This window comes from Capra hircus, chromosome 15, assembly GCF_001704415.2.
Source record: "Capra hircus breed San Clemente chromosome 15, ASM170441v1, whole genome shotgun sequence".
Classification (NCBI taxonomy): domain Eukaryota; kingdom Metazoa; phylum Chordata; class Mammalia; order Artiodactyla; family Bovidae; genus Capra; species Capra hircus.
In genome coordinates, this window is record NC_030822.1 from 29600764 (window position 1) to 29614180 (window position 13417).

Genomic DNA, 13417 nt, shown 5'->3' on the forward strand with positions numbered 1-13417 from the left:
AGAGAAAAAAAGGAGAAAAAATAGCCACTGTAAAGGGTTAGGAAAGTCCTAAGAATATCTTCTACACACAAACACACACAGTAGAAGAAAGGAAAGACTGAAGATAGGGGTAAAATTCCTAGAAAACAGAGAAGCATAGAATAACGGGTACGGGTGGGAGGGATCACTCTGGAAAGGCTATGGTAAACCTAAAATAAAATAGAGTCACATAGGCAAGGATTTTGAAATGGAGAGAAGCAAAATGAAAGCATTCTCCATGCTTTCACTGAAATTTGAGGAATAGTCACATGTGAGAGTAGTGAACCTGCAGAATTATTTACAAGAATGATGATTTTTAAAACTCTTTTTTCCTTCAAGTATAATTTAATGAAGAAACTGAGATCTCGGATGCATCCCTGACACTGTCCCCTGCCATGCTGAGCTGTCCAGAGCCCTCACCGTGCGGCAGCCCAGGGAACTCTAAACTGTAAGGCACCAGGCCTCCAGCAGGCTCCCCACCAGCTGTCCCAGGGCCTTCCTAGACAGGAAGTTGCACATCAAGCACAGCCACTCACAGAGCCAGCTGCCCGCCAACACGTGATAGGGAACTTCACAGAGGAAATATGCAAAGCTGATTGTCCTCTGCATACCCACGGTCAGTTATGATACAGAAAGATAACTTCAACATGTCAATAAAGATGAATGCAAATGCTCTGAGGAACTATTTAACAGTCAAGATGATTTCAGGCTGTGCATTTTACCATTTATTGAGTATTAGGGTAAAGGGTCTGAGGTTAACACCATTATCATAGTATACTGAGATTATAAAGGACATTATGAACAATGTGAAAAGTTATGCTTTAGGAGTTCCCTGGTGGCCTAGCGGCTAGAATTCCGGGTGTTCACTGCTGAGGCCCAGGTTCAATCTCTGGTCACAGAACTGAGATCCCACAAGTCAAGTGGTGTGACCCCCCAAAAACAGTTATACTTCATTGCCCATTTTAACTAGGACTGACAGTTTGTTTTCTTGGCATAAAAAGATAGCAGTTCATTGGTATTCTGAATCAATGTAGATCATTACTTCGTTTTGAAATCGGAGGAATAGTCACATCTTCTACCAATAAAGTCAGTGTGTTCATGAGTGCTCAGCCGCTTCAGTCCTGTCCAGCTCTTTGCAACCCTATGGACTGTAGCCCGCCAGGTTCCTCTGTCCATAGAATTCTCCAGGCAAGAATACTGGAGTGGGTTGCCATGCCCTCTTCCAAAGGATCTTCCCAATCCAGGGATGAACCTGTGTCTCCTGCATTGCAGGCTGATTCTTTACTGCTGAGACACTGGGGAAGTCCAATAAAACCAGTGGAAACTGCCAAAAAGTCATCGTGGAGTGGTATAAGCCAGTCAGATCTCAAGAATGACATAAAGATATGCATTTTGCCTGAGACATACACTCAACTCTCTGAAGCACTATATTAAAATATGCCACACAGTTTATATAACAAGGAATGTATTTTAATGTGCTAATATATTTTATTAATATTTTATTCTCTTGATGGTTTTATAATGAATTGAGTTCAAGATGACTAGGTGATAACTTTGAAACTATATTTCTTTCAATAAATGAGCATATGAATGTTGCAGAGCTTGCATACATCCTTGAGATAGACATATCCCTGGCTAAGAATGTTTTCATATTGTTTCATATTGTTGCTTGGACTTTGCCCATAAGAAAAGACATAAGCAATAAATGTGCATCAATTATATTCATCATGGTGCAATGTTCTATCTGCAAAAAGATTTAAAAGTACTTTCTATCTTCAAAAGATACTCCTTTTATAAGATGACACAGAAAGTAAGAATCCTAAAAAAGAAGTTTCATCAGCTCTGATACTGATAAAAATAGTCAAGATCCAGCTGACACAGCCAATATAAGCAACTTGGTTGGATCTGTATACAGGACTCACAAAGCATATTACTGCTTTCATATTTGACTCAACACTTTTCCTTTGTAATGATGAGACATCTTGTACCAAAAGTTGGCAGACTTTCACATAAGTCTCTGGACAGCTTCCTTCTGTTCAGTTCAGTTCAGTCGCTCAGTCGTGTCCAACTCTTTGTGACCCCATGAATCGCAGCATGCCAGGCCTCCCTGTCCATCACCAGCTCCTGGAGTTCACTCAAACTCATGTCCATTGAGTCAGTGACACCATCCAGCCATCTCATCCTCTGTCATCCCCTTCTCCTCCTGCCCCCAATCCCTCCCAGCATCAGAGTGTTTTCCAATAAGTCAACTCTTCACACGAGGTGGCCAAAGTATTGGAGTTTCAGCTTCAACATCAGTCCTTCCAATGAACACCCAGGACTGATCTCCTTTAGGATGGACTGGTTGGATCTCCTTGCAGTCCAAGGGACTCTCAAGAGTCTTCTCCAACACCACAGTTCAAAAGCATCAATTCTTCAGCACTCAGCCTTCTTCACAGTCCAACTCTCACATCCATACATGACCACATGAAAAACCATAGCCTTGACTAGATGGACCTTTGTTGGCAAAGTAATGTCTCTGCTTTTGAATATGCTATCTAGGTTGGTCATAACCTTCCTTCCAAGGAGTAAGCGTCTTTTAATTTCATGAATGCAATCACCATCTGCAGTGATTTTGGAGCCCAGAAAAATAAAGTCAGCCACTGTTTCTACTGTTTCCCCATCTATTTCCCATGAAATGATGGGACCAGATGCCATGATATTCGTTTTCTGAATGTTGAGCTTTAAGCCAACTTTTTCACTCTCTTCTTTTACTTTCATCAAGAAGCTTTTTAGTTCCTCTTCACTTTCTGCCATAAGGGTGGTGTCATCTGCATATCTGAGGTTATTGACAATTCTCCTGGCAATCTTGATTCCAACTTGTGCTTCTTCCAGCTCAGCATTTCTCATGATGTACTCTGCATATAAGTTAAATAAGCAGGGTGACAATATATAGCCTTGACGTACAAGACTAAAAAATACTGGACTTCAAAATACTGATGATGAAGAAGTGGAAACTTGAAGAGATATTTTAATCGGCAATCACTCTGAGAAACATCATACTGTCTCTGCATCATAATAACAATATAGTCACACAACTACATAGTCAGGAAAATCAATTATGGTTTTCTTCTGAATTTCTTAAAAAGTAGGAAAGCCTTCTTGATTTGGACCCTGTGACTTGTATCAGAGTTCTTTTAATGAAATTTTATTAATTTATTTATTTTTGGCTGCACTGGGTCTCTGTTGCAGGCTTCTCATTGCAGTGACTTCTCTTGTTGCAGAGCATGGACTGTAGGTGTGTGGGCCTCAGTAGTTGTAGCACAGGGGTTTAGTTGCTCCACAGCATGTGGGCTCTTCCCAGACCAGGGATTGAACCCATGTCCCCTGCATTCTTAACCATTGGACCACATAGGAAATCCATGCAGCAGAGCTCTGAACGAAATCACACAATGCTTGTTTCTATGGCTCTTCTCACTAATCAATACAGAGCATCAGGAACAGTACTCCTCCGAATACTAGACCGGTTTATCCAGAAGCCACTGCTCAGAAGTCAGATCCCCATTTCTTTTACTTTGGTCAAAAGTAAAAGACTTCAAAAACTATCAGATATATTTGAGAGCTAATACTAAGCATTAATGATATTTTGGATTCATAATCCTGAAGTAATTCCTACTTCACATTAGCTCAGATGTTAAATGATAGGATGAGAAAAACATTTTCCATTTGATTAAAACAGAACTACAAGGGAAGTTTGCTTGCATCAATATGAACGTTCATCAAACACTACAAATATTAAGGAAGAAAGTGGGCTTGCAAGGATTTCTATGAATATGTCACTACATCTAAGCTTCTAGTCAACATGTAAACAGGAAACATGGAGATGCTTCTGATGAGAAAGGAGAACCTGATTTAACTTATTTAACTTCTGGCTCAGAGCAAATGAAGAATCCTGTGAAATGGTCATTGAGGAAGCCACAACAGATAACAACAACAAAACACGACTCTGATGTTGCCACAACAAAAATGACTGGCTTCCTCTTGCGCTGCGCTTTGAAACTTCCCTATTTGGCTCTGCATTAAATAAGTTTGCAGAAAAACTGCTACATACAACCAATGCAGAAAAGAAAGCTTTTAAAGACCCTGACATTGCAGCAAAAAATTCTCTCTACTTGTCCTTAACTGTGTTCATTCATTCAAGGAAGGTGTTTCAACACTGGATATTCACACGGAAGTCAGCTTTCTCAAGACTGCTTTACCATCTTATGCTGATATGGGAGTTCCACTTCTTGGAAAGATTGTAATGTCAGAAATGCCATCTTAGCAGAATAGTTTAGAGGGTCATCTCCCTCATGTCTCACTGCTAGTCTTCATTGGCTGTAATTTAGTTACCCCATTTGTTTGTTGCACTTGGTGTCTTTTTTTTTTTTTCTTAGAGTGCCAGTTGCAAAAACCATTCTGCTGGTGCAGTATAACTTACCATTAAATGATGCCAAAAGTGTGTTGTATTGCAGTTTGGCAACCATTTAATTTGCCAGGAGTCTTGCTCATTACAGCATATCCTAATGCAACAAAGAGCTCCTTTTTTGTTTGTTTAAATTGATACCTAGGTTGTTGGTTTCTTTTTAACACAGAACTTTTTAGCAATCAGCACTGTATTTTTATTTTCAGGTAAACCTACTTTTTTTCCCCCTCAGCAAGCAGCACAAAGGATCTTTGTTCCCAGGTCAGGGAGGGGACCCAAGTCCCCTGCAATGAAAGCACAGTCTTAACCACTAGACCACCAGGGAAGTCCCTACATTTCTTTAGGATAAACCTTGTAGGCTTTATGATAACTGTAAACATTTATAAGCAGTCACTGAATATTGTAGTGGAGATTTTATAAAACTCTAAGAAACCTTGTTTACTTTTATATTTTATTATCTACGCTTTTGGGAATAATGGAAAGGGATTTGACTCTTCCTATGAACAGACTTTTTGGTATTTAGACTATAAAGAGTATAAAACAATAAACACCCATTACTGCCAGAAGATGTGATGACACATTAAGAATTCCTATGGAGGGAATTCCCTGGTGTTCCAGTGGTTAGACTCTGAGCTTTCACTGCTCCTTGGTCAGAGAATAAATATCCCACAAGCCATGCAGCTGTGCATCAAGGCGAAAAAAAAGAATTCCTGTGGATACCTAATAAGTTATGTATATCAGCTGAACTTTGTCGAAGGTATGCAAATCAGTATAATTTAACTTTGTTTGAAATATTGAAGGCATGCAAATCAGTAAAATTATGTATAATTTGACCTTGTTGTATAAGGCCTTAATTCAGACTATAAAAGTTAAGACATTTCATGAGAAGTTTTGGAAAACATTCTCTTTTTTTTTAATGCATTTAAAGAATCTGCCTGCTAAGCAGGAGACATGGGTTTGATCCCTGGGTTAGGAAGACTCCCTGGAGAAGGAAACAGCAACCCATTTCAGTATTCTTGCCTGGGAAATCCCACAGACAGAGTAGCCTAGTGGGCTATAGCTCACAGGCTCGCAAGACTCAGACACAACTGACCAACTTACCAACTAAACAACATCCTTAAAAGGATGTTAACATGGTTTGATTTGCATTTGGTTTTGTTTCTCTCTCTTCCTCTTTTTTTGGGGGGGTAGCAGCAGCAGGATTATTGAAATGTAATTCACATATCACACAATTCATCCAATTAAAGAGTAAAATTCAATGCTTTTTAGTAAGTCAGAGATGTAAAACTATCACTACAATCAATTTTACAACATTTTCATCACCCCAAAACAACCACATCCCCTTAACATGTTAGCTGTCATGCCCAAATCCTCCCATCCCCCCAGCTCTACTTTCTGCTTTCTCTATAGATTTGCCTATATAAATGGGAACATACATTATGTGGTCTTTTGTGACTGTTTTTTTTGCTCAGTATGTTTTCAAGACTTATCCATATCATAGCAGGTATCAGTACTTCACCCTTTTTTATTGCTGGAGAGTATCCCATTGTTTGGGTAACGACATTTTATTTATCTACTCAACAATTGGTGGACATTTGGTTTATTTTCTATTTTTGGCAAACATCCTAGTTTTAAGTAAAATTTATATGTACACTTTTTCACATTGGGTTTTTCTTTTCATAGACTGCCTAAGGAAAAATAGAACTTTTTCATTTTGGTAGCAGTGGTTGCTAAATGATATCATCTTGATTTAAGAAGTTTTCTTTAGTTTCTATACCAACTAACATAAAGTTGAATTTGATGTTTGCAAACCAAGGACTATGATTTGAGGTTAAAATCACACATTAGAAGCATTGAGGCTATCTATGTCTTCAGGTTAAAATACTCTAGTGATAAATCCACTATGAAGACATTATTTTAGGCAATCTAGATATTAAACTGGGGTTTCCTGAGTGGTTCCACAGTTAAAAATCTGCCTACCAATGCAGGAGTTCAGTTCAGTTGCTCAGTTGTGTCTGACTCTGCGACCCCATAGACTACAGCACACCAGGCCTCCCTGTCCATTACCAACTCTCGGAGCTTACTCAAATGTATGTCCATTGAGTCGGTGATAACATCTAACCATCTCACCTGTCGTCCCCTTCTCCTCCTGCCTTCAATCTTTCCCAGCATCAGGGTCTTTTCAAAAGAGTCAGTTCTTCGCATCAGGTGGCCAAAGTATTGGAGTTTCAGCTTTAGCATCAGTCCTTCCAATGACTATTCAGGACTGATTTCCTTTAGGATGGACTGGTTTGATCTTGCAGTCCAAGGGACTCTCAAGAGTTTTCTCCAACACCGCCGAATTCTTTGGCACTCAGCTTTCTTTATAGTCCAACTCTCACATCCATACATGACTACTGGAAAAACCAAAGCTTTGACTAGACAGACCTTTGTTGGCAAAGTAATATCTCTGCTTTTTAATATGCTATCTGGGTTGGTCATAGCTTTTCTTCCAAAGAGCAAACATCTTTTAATTTCATGGCTGCAGTCACCATCTGCAGTGATTTTGGGGCCCAAAAAATAAAATCTCTCACTGTTTCCATTGTTTCCTCATATATTTGCCATGAAGTGATGGAACCAAATGCCATGATCTTAGTTTTCTGAATGTTGAGCTTTAAGCCAACTTTTTCACTCTCCTCTTTCACTTTCATCAAGAGGTTCTTTATTCTTCCTCACTTTCTGCCATAAGGATGGTGTCATCTGCATATCTGAGGTTATGGATATATCTCCTGGCAATCTTGATTCCCACTTGTGCTTCAACCAACCCAGGGTTTCACATGATGTACTTTGCATATAAGTTAAATAAGCAGGGTGACAATATACAGCCTTGACATACTCCTTTCCCCATTTGGAACCAGTCTGTTGTTCTATGTCCAATTCTAACTGTTGCGTCTTGGACCTGAATACAGATATCTGAAGAGGCAGGTCAGGTGGTCTGGTACTCCCATCTCTTTCAGAATTTTCCACAGTTTGTTGTGATCCACACAGTCAAAGGCTTTGGCATAGTCAATAAAGCAGAAATAGATGTTTTTCTGGAACTCTCTTGCTTTTTCCATAATCCAGTGGATGTTGACAATTTGATCTCTGGTTCCTCTGTCTTTTCTAAATCCAGCTTGAACATCAGGAAGTTCACGGTTCATGTATTGCTAAAGCCTGGCTTGGAGAATTTTGAGCATTACTTTACTAGCATGTGAGATGAGTGCAATTGTGCAGTAGTTTGAGCATTCTTTGGCATTGCCTTTCTTTGGGATTGGAATGACCACTGACCTTTTCCAGTCCTGTGGCCACTGCTGTGTTTTCCAAATTTGCTGGCATATTGAGTGCAGCACTTTCACAGCATCATCTTTCAGGATTTGAAATAGCTCTACTGGAATTCTATCACCTCCACTAGCTTTGTTCGTAGTGATGCTTCCTAAGGCCCACTTGACTTCCCATTCCAGGTGTCTGACTCTAAGTTGGTGATCACACCATCGTGATTATCTGGGTCATGAAGATCTTTTTTGTACAGTTCTGTGTATTCTTGCCACCTCTTCTTAATATCTTCTGCTTCTGTTAGGTCCATACCCTTTCTGTCCTTTATTGTGCCCATCTTGCAGACAATGTGTTCAATCCCTGGTCTGGGAGGATCCCACATACTGTGGGATCACTAAGTCACTGCACGACAACTACTGAGCCTGTGTGCTGCAACTACTGAAACCCAAAATTTCTAGAACCTCTACCCTGCAACAAGAGAAGTCACTGCAATGAGAATCCCCTGCACTGCAGCTACAGAGTAACCCCTGCTCTCCACAATTAGAGAAAGCCTACACAGCAACAAGGACCCAACACAACCAAATAAGTAAATTAGTTTCTAAAATAATAAAAAAAATTATTTTAAAAAATGACAATTATTTAAAAGGACGTTAAAAAAATGTATGGATCAATTTCATCTCTTAAATGTTTTTAAAGAAATTCAGCTTTTATATCATTTTTTAAAGTATGATCATCAAATTTCCTTGATTTCTTTTTAAAAAATGCAATCGGATAATTTTGTACTTGCTTTGGGAGGGGAGTTAATATGGCTAACAATATTCTTGGCAAAAAAATACCAGAGACATTTGAGATCTTTTTTTCTCATGTTAGTTTTCATTACCTAATGTTTCAGCTTTCTCTGTCATTCTTGCTTTTTTCTCATTTTCAGTGTTTCAATTTGTTTTTAAAACTTTAAATTTCCAAAACTGTAAGTACAGTGGATTGCTTTCCAGCATGATATTAACATTATAAACTGTGTCAAATTGATTACTGGCATATATAACATGCGGCTTTCCAGGCGATGCTAGCGGTAAAGAATCAGCCTACCAATGCAGGAGATGCAAAAGAAATGAGGGTTTGATCCCTTTGTTGAGAAGATTCCCCTGGAAAAGGAAATGGCAACCCACTCCAGTATTCTCACCTGGGAAATTCTATGGACAGAGGAACCTGGTGGGCTACAGTCCTAGGGTTGCAAACAGTCAGACACACATGTAAAACACGTTTACAAATAAACTGGGATTTCTTTTTTCAATAAACTAGATGTGCAAAAGGTTTGTAAAATGAACTTATCTGTACTCATTGTACATCCTAAAAGATGATGCTGTGAAAGTGCTGCACTCAATATGCCAGCAAATTTGGAAAACTCAACAGTGGCCACAGGACTGGAAAAGGTCAGTCTTCATTCCAATTCCAAAGAAAGGTAATGCCAAAGAATGCTCAAACTATCGCACAATTGCACTCATCTCACACGGGAGCAAAGTAATGCTCAAAATTCTCCAAGCCAGGCTTCGACAGTATGTGAACTGTGAACTTAAAGATGTTCAAACTGGTTTTAGAAAAGGCAGAGGAACCAGATAACAAATTGCCAACATCCACTGGAGTATCAAAATAACGAGAGTTCCAGAAAAACATCTATTTCTGCTTTATTGACTATGCCAAAGCCTTTGACTTTGTGGATCACCACAGACTGAAGAGATGGGAATACCAGACCACCTGACCTGCCTCTTGAGAAATGTGTATGAGGTCAAAAAGCAACAGTTAGAACTGGACAAGGAACACAGACTGGTTCCAAATAGGGAAAGGAGTACGTCAAGGCTGTATACTGTCACCCTGCTTATTTAACTTATATGCAGAGTACATCATGAGAAATGCTGGGCTGGATGAAGCACAAGCTGGAATCAAGACTGCCAGGAGAAATATCAATAACCTCAGATATGCAGATGACACCACCCTTATGACAGAAAGCCTCTTAATGAAAGTGAAAGAGGAGAGTGAAAAAGTAGGCTTAAAGCTCAACATTCAGAAAACGAATATCATGGCATCTGGTCCCATCACTTCATGGCATATAGATGGGAAACGGTGGTAACAGTGAGAGATTTTATTTTGGGGGGCCCCCAAATCACTGCAGATGGTGACTTCAGCCATGAAGTTAAAAAGACACTTACTCCTTGGAAGAAAAGTTATGACCTACCTAAACAGAATATTAAAAAGCAGAGACATTACTTTGCCAATAAAGGTCCATCTAGTCAAGGCTGTGGTTTCTCCAGTAGTCATATATGGGTATGAGTGTTGGACTATAAAGAAAGCTGAGCGCCGAAGAATTGATGCTTTTGAACTGTGGTGTTGGAGAAGACTCGTGAGAGTCCCTTGGACAACAAGGAGATCCAACCAGTCCATCCTAAAGGAAATCAGTCCTGAATATTCATTGGGAGGACTGATGTTGAAGCTGAAACTCCAATATTTTGGCCACGTGATGCAAGAACTGACTCATTTGAAAAGACCCTGATGCTGGGAAAGATTGAAGGCAGGAGGAGAAGGGGACGACAGAGGGTGAGATGGTTGGATGGCATCGTCGACTCAATGGACATGAGTTTGGGTAAACTTCAGGAGTTGGTGATGGATAGGGAGGCTCAGTGCAGTCCACTGAGCGACTGAACTGAACTGAACTGTACCCACTGTGGATAAAGAAGTCTGCCTGCCAGAGGAGTAAACAGAGATGTTAATACCATCAAGCCACCTGCCACAGTGCTCCCTGAGGGGATTCAAGATGGCAAAAAACAGGATACTGTCCCTAGATAGTTAAGGTGCATATCAAAAGAATAATTTCATTAAGTCCAGACTGCTGCCCTTTCCCATACATAGAAAAGTGCTAAATTCATTAACTTGAGATGTCTGTTTTTTCTTTAATTAGCTATAATCTTTTGATGTTCAACTACCTGGGTTTGTTTTGTTGTTGTTTAAGAACTCCTGTATACCCAGGTGGCACAGTGGTAAAGAATCCGCCTGCCAATGCAGGAGACGCAAGAGACTCAGGTTCAATCTCTGGGTTGGGAAGATCCCCTGGAGAAGGAAATGGCTACCCACTCCAGTATTCTTGCCTGGAAAACTGCATGGACAGAGGAGCCTGGCGTGCTATAGTCCATGGGGTTGCAAAGAGCTGGACACGACTGAGCACTGAGCACAGCCTGTATACCCTGGCTCCTCCTCTACTTCTTCAGAATAGTTCCTCAGAGGTATCTGAGAGGCTGTATCCCTGGCTTACATCTTCAGTAATGCCCCAAGTAAACATCATTCTCAACTTTTAGGTTGCTCATTTTTTACAGTTAATACTACGCATTCTTCTTTCTCTATAAGACATCTTATGACTTGGATAAGCTGCTTGCTAAAAGTCCAGAGGTACAGTGTCTGTAGCATTGTTCTCATCTGCCTAGCCCATTCCAACGAAAAGAGAATTTAACAGGACTTCTTAAGAAATCCATATTGAATCATGGTGATACCTACTTCCCTTTTTAAATGTCCACATATCATCCTTCTAACAGTCCCTTGAATTTTGCTAGGGATGAACAAATATCTCACAGGTATGGAGCCTTTGAAATACAGACTCTTCCCTATTTCGGCAATCAGGGTAGCACTTTTATTTCCAGGTTTTTGGTTCTACTCTATTTTTCATGTCTCCTCAAAGATCACCAACCAGTTCAGTAGTCTCCCCACAAATTTGCACAGCATCCTGGGAATTTGTTCATCACAGCCAAAGACAGAAGCTCATGTACAAAACCTAGGCCAGCAGTGGATGGGAGACTCCAGGGCCAGAAATAAATTTTGGGCTTGATTCCTCCAGGAACATATGCTCATTGTGTTTTTTCTTTTCTGCTGTAATTATCCAGTCCTGTTCCAGCTATGGTCTCCTGGCTGACAATTCCCTCTGCTTACAAGAAATATCCAAATGGAGCTGACTGAGTTGGGCTTAAATCATGGTTCACCATTTCCTAACATTGTGACGCATGTGGCTCAGTGGTAAATTAACCTGCCAGGGCTTCCCTGGTGGCTCAGATAGCAATGAATCCACCTGCAATGCAGGAGATATGGGTTCGACCCCTGGGTCAGAAAGATCCCCTGAAGGAGGAAATGGCAACCCACTCCAGTATTCTTGCCTGGGGAAATCCCATGGAGGAGCCTGGTGAGCTACATTCCGTGGGCTGGCAATGAGTCGGACACGACTGAGCACAAGTACTAGACTTAGACAAGTGTGATATCAGGCAGATGATTTAACCTCTCTGGCACTCATTTATAGATCAGAGGTTAATACCAGCCTCACAGGATTACGCAGAAGGGAAGTATCCACAATGAATCTGAACATAGTAATTGCATACACTTAATGTTCATCTTCTCAGATCTTCCCATTACACTTTCCAAGGGCGCTTTCAACAGCAGGCCAAACAGCTGCAACTGAAGAAAAACACACAACCTGAAAGTGACCAGTTAAACTTTACTCGGGAATCTTACTGAAGAAGATAGCCCGTGAGAGGGCCTCTCAGATACCTTTGAGGAGATGTTTCAAAGAGGTTAAGAGAAAAGCCAGGATAAATATTTTGCTGGGAAAAAAAAAAATGTAGTTGAATATAAAAAAATTACTGTCAACCATAAAGAACAGACATCTCAAATTAATGATTTTAGTGGTTTTCTGTATAGAGGAAAATGTAAGAAGCTGGATTCATTTAAATTATTCCTTAGGTACGCGTCTTAAATACAGAAGGCCAGTAGTACCCAAAGCACAGAATGCTTCCTGTTTTCCTCCATCCTGAATTCCTCTCAGGGCTCACCATGGTTGGGTGGTTACAGTGGCTGATGGCCAGAGCATTACAGAACTGAGACGGTGGGCAACTCTGTTCACTAGAATGGAAGACAACGTCCACAATTTCTCACAACAGTCCCAGACAGCCTATAAGGCTGAAAAGAGACAGTGGGGGACAGAAGGTACACAAAAGTAGGGACACAAGAGTCCAAGGGCGAACATAGAGTGCTTCCACACTGAATATGCACGTTTGTCTGGCCACAGGACACAGTTACCGCTTATTTACGTGTCTGTCACCCCCAAAAGACCACCTGAGGGACCAGGTTCCTCGCCTACCATCCCTTTCTCATGCTGGGGCCTAAGCATGCGGCAAATCCAGGCTTGTTCGGCCTTCTCACTTGGGCCCGTTGGCTCGACTGTAATTGGGGGCGAGAGCGCCACGCTCGGTACCCCGGCCCCGTTCAGAAGTCCCCGGGCACCCAGGATAGAGCCCTCAGGCGGCAGGAAACCCAGCTGCGCCCAACGGCCGGCCCCGGCCGTTGGCGGTGACAGGCCACCTGCTGCTGCGAGGCCGGTCGGGAGGCCCCGCCCCGGAGAGCCCGCGGCTGGCGGAAACACGGGTGGCCGAGCTGGGGGTAGCGAACTGGGCCCGTGAAAGCACGGAGTGCTCTTCTACCCGAGCCTCTGCTGGCTGTTAGAAAGAGCCCCGGCTAGGGGCCAGAGGCGTGTATGACCCTGGGCAGCCTCTGCTTTTGCCCGCGCGTCAGTCTCGCCATCCTCACAATGAGGCTGGCGGGGCGAGGGGGAACCCTATGGGGTACAAAAGGGCTGAC

At 41.5% G+C, this 13417-nt stretch overlaps 1 pseudogene; it reads left to right on the forward strand.

Moving 5' to 3' along the window:
- Window positions 1525–4321, forward strand: LOC102169035 (annotated as a pseudogene).